The sequence below is a fragment of the Orcinus orca genome, chromosome 12 (assembly GCF_937001465.1).
Source record: "Orcinus orca chromosome 12, mOrcOrc1.1, whole genome shotgun sequence".
Taxonomy (NCBI): Eukaryota; Metazoa; Chordata; class Mammalia; order Artiodactyla; family Delphinidae; genus Orcinus; species Orcinus orca.
This window is the reverse complement of record NC_064570.1, coordinates 55437176-55444862: the sequence shown is the minus strand read 5'-3', so window position 1 is coordinate 55444862 and position 7687 is coordinate 55437176. Positions and strand designations below refer to the sequence as shown.

The 7687-nt window shown below is 38.4% G+C and overlaps 1 pseudogene; it reads left to right on the top strand.

Moving 5' to 3' along the window:
* The first annotated feature begins 5387 nt into the window (after positions 1 to 5387).
* LOC101274971 (poly(A) polymerase beta-like) lies at positions 5388 to 7296 on the top strand (annotated as a pseudogene).
* The last annotated feature ends 391 nt before the right edge of the window (positions 7297 to 7687 follow it).

Sequence of the window (7687 nt, the reverse complement as noted above, 5' to 3'; positions counted from 1 at the left end):
TATTTATTATATTATAACTATATATTATTTTATACATCATATATGATCATATATAGAATATAATTAGATTATAAACATAATAAATAAATATATTTTACGTATTATAAAATATAAATACATTTATTATAAAAGTATACTATAAATATTATTAAAGGGGCAGTAAAATGGTCTATTATTTGAGAGTAGCATATCTAGAACATATCTAAATACAAATGAAAATAACAAATAGTCAGTATTAAGATAATGAATATCACAATTTTTTGTTGTAGATAAATTCTGCAATCTTGACATTCTAATGGTTACTCCTAAATCGGTGAAGACAAAATCAACTCTGAATATTTACAAGGTTTCACAATAATACATTAGCTCAATTAAGGAAAATGCGAATTTTCACATTGACACCAAAATTAGTGACTATAAGGAACTTATTGTCTACTGTTTCTCATATGGGTTTCCCCGGAAATCACCCCAAAGCAAAAAAGTGAACAAATACAAAATAATTGTGAAAAAATCTTTATTTAAGACATTTTCCTCCCCCAAATTTGCATGATAAATTCTTTCTAAAAACGTTTACTCATTCTTCAATTATCACATAACGTGAGGAGTTCCACTGCAATGAGAATATAGATATTTTATCACATTTAATAATGACAAAAGTAAAATAGATTGATATTAATCATCATTATGCATAAAATTACTTATTTTCATTTATATTTATAAAAAACTCATACACTAGTGGGAATATTTTCTATTAATTTACCTCAAAGTTAATTTGAAACCTCTGATTCTAGTAATTCACATTACCCATTTTATTTATTGGTGCTCTGACTTTCAATGGTTAGTTTGAGAAGGTAATTTTTTAAAATTCATTTTTAATGACATTTGTGTTGATGAACCTTTTTAGTGTTTTTGTTTCTACAAAGCAGCAGACAAATTGTGAAAAAAAAAGTGAATTTTTTAGGAAATTTATACAGATTTGCTTAAAAAGTTAACAAACATGATGATAGTAACATTTATTTTTTAATAAATTAAACCTACTGGTTTCAAGTTGACTGATTGTGGCTAACATTTTACTATTTAATAAAAGACAGTAGGAGTCCATTAAACAGTCCTATTAGGTATATCTATTTTTTATTACAGAGTATATATTTTACTACTGTTATTTATGTAACATGGTTTTGAAAGCTTGAAAACAACATTATATTTTCTGCCAGATTTATTTATTTTTATCTGCTACTCAAGAAGGATTTATATATTGTTTATTAGAGCTAAAAAACAAAGCTTGATAGTGCTGAAACTTGTCAAATTTAGCTTGTGTATTCTGAAATGATGTGATTAAAAACTTTTTAGAGGTTTAAATTAGAATATAGGAAAGCTAAATTGAATCTCTAAATTGAAGTTTTCTGTTTCAAAAATCAGAGACGTTTCTGCATTAAAAAATCTAATTTGACAAATATTTACCATGCTCCTCCTAAATACCAGATTCTTGAGGAGTTCACAGTGAAGGGAAGGATATTTTGTACCTTACCGTATTTGCAACTGGTTCCTTAATGTTAGAAGTTTACCACCGATATACCCAGTGATTCACTGCTGCTTGCTGGTACCTGAAATTCCTACTAAGAAGTCCCTTATATGGGCTTATCCAATGTCCAAGTCAAGTGGGTGACCAGGGAAAGTTAATGATTTGCTGTTAATTAGAACTAAATTAGTTCAATGCATGCTAAGGAGAAAGGAGTCGAGGAGCTGCTTGCAATCAATTTTGCTCTTATTCCTGAGGCTGAGGGGGGCAAATTCAAGGAAGAAAGAAGGCAGGTACGTGATCCTGGTCTAATCTCCTTATGAACATAGTAATAACTGACCTTTTGGCAAACAAATTAATGCAAAAGAGTCTTTCTGTAGCACAAAAGATATGCTATATAATATCTTTAAAAGATATGCTATATATATATATATATATAAATATAGATTTATATTCTATAAATATACTGAATGTCAGATGTCCAGATCTAAGATTACTTAAGACAAACACACTTGGAATCTATGGGTGAATTAAGCATGGCTCTCTGGAAAATGTCACATAAGCTGTATAACTATCTGAATAGAAAATTGAGGTATTTTGTAACTGAACCTGGTCCTGACTGTGACGAGATGTACACTTTCCTAACTTGAGACCTCAACTTTTACTTGGGCAAGAGGGTGCATCTGTTGTAGGTAGGAAGGCACACTAAAAATCCCTATACCTCACCCTTGATCACTCATGACTCTTAAAAGCCTATTTACTCGAAATTATTAATAAAGGCTAAAACTGAGTAAGATCTCTCATTTGTGTGAGTCTGATTTGATAATCTGATCCTTCATGTTAACTCATGCTTAGCAAGGGTTTTGTGGGATTGGCATGAAATTTATTTCCTAATGATGAAGTGTACACAGAAAGAGACTTGCTTCCTTGTCCATTTCTAGCTAAAGTGGAGAAGATACTGTTTTTAAGAAAATTCATAAAACTTTTTTGACAGTTTTTATAGTTTTATGCTCTCTTCAGATCTCTTTAGAAAGTTTCCAACTAAGATAACATTTTGGAAGCATAGAGATGTCTACGATTTAGGTAATAAAATCAACTGGCTTGTTTGTTTTCAGTTTGACTAAAATGTACCATGAGATATTTGGTTTAAAGATTCATTGTGAATTTATATGCTCATTGCAAAATTAATCAGACAGAGGTGAGTTTTCTCTAGGAAGCTTTGCTCTTGTTTGTTTTCTTGTGCTTATTTTATTTTACTTATTTTTGGCTGCGTTGGGTCTTAGCTGTGGCATGAGTGGTCTTCGTTGAGGCATGCAAGATCTTTAGTTGCGGTGCGCAGGCTTCTCTCTCATTGTGGTGTTCGGGTTTTTTTTCTCTCTCTAGTTGTGGCGCACAGGCTTCAGGGCACGTGGGCTCTATAGTTTGCAGCACGCGGGCTCTAGTTGAGGCTCCTGGGGCCAGTAGTTGTGGTGCACGAGCTTAGTTGCCCCGTGGCATGTGGGATCTTAGTTCCCCCACCAGGGATTGAATCCACGTCCCCTGCATTGGAAGGTGGATTCTTTACCACTGGACCACCAGGGAAGTCCCTCTTGTGCTTATTTTAATTTCAGTGTAAATGCAGTGTCTCTGTTGTTGAAAATGTGCACTCTTAGCACACTCAATACACGTATTCCCTGCATTCAAGTGCCCCTCAGGAATACTGGGCAGCTGCCTTCCCTTTATTGGTTCTGCAACTTCTCTGGGCTTTCCTCCCACCTGATGTACTTTCACTGCATATCTATTTATATAATTATTGCCATTTGAAAAAGGACAACTTCCATTTATTCTATTTGCTTGGATCTCATACCTACATTCCAAAATGAGAAATCTAAATGTCTAATATATTTGTAAATTGTTATCAATGATCTAAAAATATGCAGTGTGGTGTAGAAGGAAGATAACTGTTTATGAAAAATAAAATACGTGGTATAGAGTACAAGATATGACACTCACTTCAGAAATAATTGCAAGCTACAAATTTCAGAGAGATGTTTTCCTGGATAAATGAGAGGATAAAAATCATATTTTTAAATCAGTCATTGCTATTAAGCTACCTACTTCTGAAGAAGATGCAAATACATAACTAAATAAATGATACAAGTGACAGGAATTACAGGTACTGGTTTAAAACAGTGGGTCAGGTATTGTGACCAAGTGAGGCCATTTATTCAGTATACTCAGATGGTCTGTCAACTACCATGAAAATTTAACCAGATAGTTTTTCAAGCTCAAGTTTTCCAATGCCATTTTAAAATAATGAGTGACAATTTAAGGAAATGTTACTGGTAAAGTTTTTATTTCTCTCAGTTACCAAATGCATTTTGACTTTGTAATCAGTACTCTGAGAGATTGCTTTTCTCTTTTCTTTGAGATGAGCCAGATGGTGGCATTATTTTCATTCGAAATGTAGCTTTGAACTTTATTATCTAAATATTTTGGTTATTTCTGTCACAGTGGATTTTGAGCGGTGATTTCATGCCGATTTCCATTCCCACAAATTTGTCAAACATCTATTCTAGTTTGGACATGTTGCTAAGGAATGGAGATAAAAAGATGAATGCTGCCTACCCTTGAAAAACATATTTTGCTCCAGGAGGCAAATCATGCAAACAAATAATTAAAATTATAATTTTTATATTCTTCTCTAGAAATACATAGAAACTACAAAACTGTTACAAATTACAGCAATTACCTCCATCTATTTCTGTCAGGGAAATAAGGAAAAGCATAAAGGGAAAGTGACACCTGACTTGGATTCTAAGGAATAGGTGTTTACTGAGCAAAGGTAAAGGATATTTTGGACAGAAGAGAAAGTTTGTGTAGCCTTGGAGGGAAGCTAGAATGCTGGGCTGTGAGTTTACCTGTAGAAAAGTATTTTGAAAAATGAGCAAAAACAACTGTGAATATAATATCAAGTGAACAAGGTCAAATAGATGTCAGAGAACAAACACACACATCAGAGTTGAGTTGATGGAACAATTTTGGGGGTAAACTATGAGTCTGGGTCAATGGCAGAAGTGTGGATCCCCTGTAACCACTTACTTTTTGGGTTAGAGCCTAGGAATAGCGCAGGAACAGTTGCTAGACTCTGGCAGAAGGACCAAACCCTTAGACTGTGGGGTTATTTAGACCGCATGATTAAGAAATCATCATCCCTTCCCTGGCCTGATTAGAAGTGGGATTGAACGGCACTCCAGTGGGCAGGCACTCGGCTCCAGTGCTGATCTCCCAGCTCAGCGTACATAGTCGGAGGAACTATGTACGCTCATAGTTATGTATGAGCTATGTATGTATGTACGCATGCTCAGTGTGGGCAACCATCGTGGTGTAATCTGGAGGCTAGGTTCCCAGCCTTGTCTTGCATCTGCGTAACATGTCAGGCCAGTTTCACGATCCTCCATCTCAGCCTCATCCAGGCGTGGCTCCCTCAGAACAATGGTTGGCCTCCGTGGACGTTTGTAGGAGACCAACCTGCAGAGAATCCACTTTGGAAAAGTTAACCCTTAGTTCCTACATATCCCAAGTGTGTAGAACACATCGTGGCATAAGAGAACCTCTGCATACTTTCGTTAGTATTTCCTAATTATACCCAGGTAGTTTGTGGCGTAGCTAGCATTTAAAATCAGGCCTGCTAGAACGCAGCGGCGAGGGCCCCGGCACCGTGGTGGGGCCGAGGGGATGGCGCAGAGGCGCTTCAAGTGGCGGGAGCGGGTCGGACCTGGGCTGGTAGGAGCCCCACCCCTCCCGCCTCAGCGGATCATGACCCAGGCTGCAGCTACGGAGGTCGCGGTGGCGCGGACGCGGCGTGGCGGGGCCAGCGCTAGAGGTGATGCTGTTTCCGGTGACCACCCCGGTATAACAACAGACCCCGCCGCCACCCAAGCACTATGGCATCCCCTCCCCCATCGGTTTAGCACCCCCCCAGGGAGACTGACTGCGTACTCACCCAGAAATTAATTGAAACCCTTTGGGGTTTTTGAAGAGGAAGAGTAACTGTAGCGTAGGATTTTAATTTTGGAGAAATTAAATAATCTGGTAAAGGAATGGGTACGAGAAATCAGTGAAAGCAAGAGTTTTCCACAAGCTGTAATTGAAAATGTTGGAGGGAAAATCTTTACATTCGGTTCTTATAGATTAGGGGTGCATACGAAGGGTGCAGATATTGACACGTTGTGCGTGGCACCAAGACGTGTTGATCGAAGCGACTTTTTCACCTACTTCTATGATAAATTGAAACTACATGAAGAAGTAAAGGTTTTAAAGGCTGTTGAGGAGGCATTTGTACCAGTTATCAAACTGTGTTTTAGTGGGATAGAGATTGATATTTTGTTTGCAAGATTAGCACTGCAGACTATTCTGGAAGATTTGGACCTAAGAGATGACAGTCTGCTTAAAAATTTAGATATTAGATGCATAATAAGTCTTAACGGTTGCTGGGTAACTGATGAGATTTTACACCTGGTACCAAACATTGACAACTTCAGATTAACTCTGAGAGCCATCAAGTTGTGGGCCAAATGCCTCAATATCTATTACAATATATTAGGTTTCCTAGGAGGTGTTTCCTGGGCGATGCTAGGAGCAAGAACTTGCCAGCTTTACCCAAATGCAATAGCATCAACTCTTGTATGTAAATTTTTCTTGGTGTTTGCTGAATGGGAATGGCCAAATCCAGTGCTACTGAAAGAGCCTGAAAAACGAAATCTTAATTTGCCTATCTGGGACCCGAGAGTAAATCCCAGCGATAGGTACCATTTCATGCCTATAATTACACCAGCTTACCCACAGAAGAATTCCACTTACCACGTGTCTGTTTCAACAAGAATGGTCATGATTGAGGAGTGTAAGCAAGGGCTTGCTATCACACATGAGATTTTGCTGAGTAAGGCAGATCGGTCCAAACTTTTTGAAGCTCCCAGCTTCTTTCAAAAGTACAAGCATTATATTGCACTTCTAGCAAGTGCACCAACAGAAAAACAACATCTAAAATGGGCAGGCTTGGTGGAATCAAAAATCCGAATCCTGGTTGGAAGCTTGGAGAAGAATGGATTTATTACACTGGCACATGTGAATCCTCAGTTGTTTCCAGCACCCAAGGAAAAGCCTGACAAGGAAGAATTTCATACAGTGTGGGTGATTGGTTAGTGTTAAAAAACCCAGAAAACTCTGAAGTTCTCAGTATTGATCTCACTTATGATATCCAGTCTTTCACAGATACAGTTTATAGGCAAGCGATAAATAGCAAGATGTTTGAGATGGATATGAAAATTGCTGCAATGCATTTGAGAAGAAAGGAACTTCATCAACTACTACCTAATCACGTGCTTCAGAAAAAGAAAACACACTCGACGGAAGGTGTCAGATTAACAGCTTTGGATGATGGCAGCCTCGACCTGTCTGTAGACAGTGAAGACAGCACATCTGTGTCTTCACTTCCTGGCTCTATGAAGACTGGCCCAGTGACTGGCAGTGCTCAGGGTAGAAGCAGTCCTGCCCCAGCTGTGACGGCAGCATCTGTGACCAGCGTACAGGTTCCCAAAGTTTTCTTGCAACAAGCAAATCCCAGTGACAGCCCAGGGGCGCGTCCAGCAAAAGCATCCCTCAGACTGCCCCACAACCAACTATTTCTCCACCACCGAAGCCCATGGTCGCCAGAGTTGTTTCCTCAACATGTGTGGTCAACCATCCACCCAGGGAGCACAGCAGCAAACATAGCTAATCCTATCACAGGAGTCTAGAGGACATTGTCACGTTACAAAGAAGAAAGGACCAAGGAAACCAGAAGATGAACTTGTCTCATCCAGAGACAACTGTGACTCAGTTGGAAACTATTCAGACAGCAGCTTCTCTGTTGGCCTCATGGGGAACATCCAGTGCAGACCTTCTCAGTGCCCCTGCTCTCCCTGCAAATCTTATTTCTATCATCAAGAATTCACTGAAACAGATTGAACTGAGAAAAACAACCTCAAGCATCCATAAACAGTATCTGCCAACTCAGCCTGCTGTCTTCAAATGCTAAAGGAGGAGGACGAAGGGTACCAAACTAGATATGGCTCAAAATAGAATTGTTAGGCTTATCGGATGACTTCCTTTATTGGGCTAATCTTGATCAGAAGTCCAGGTTAGTAT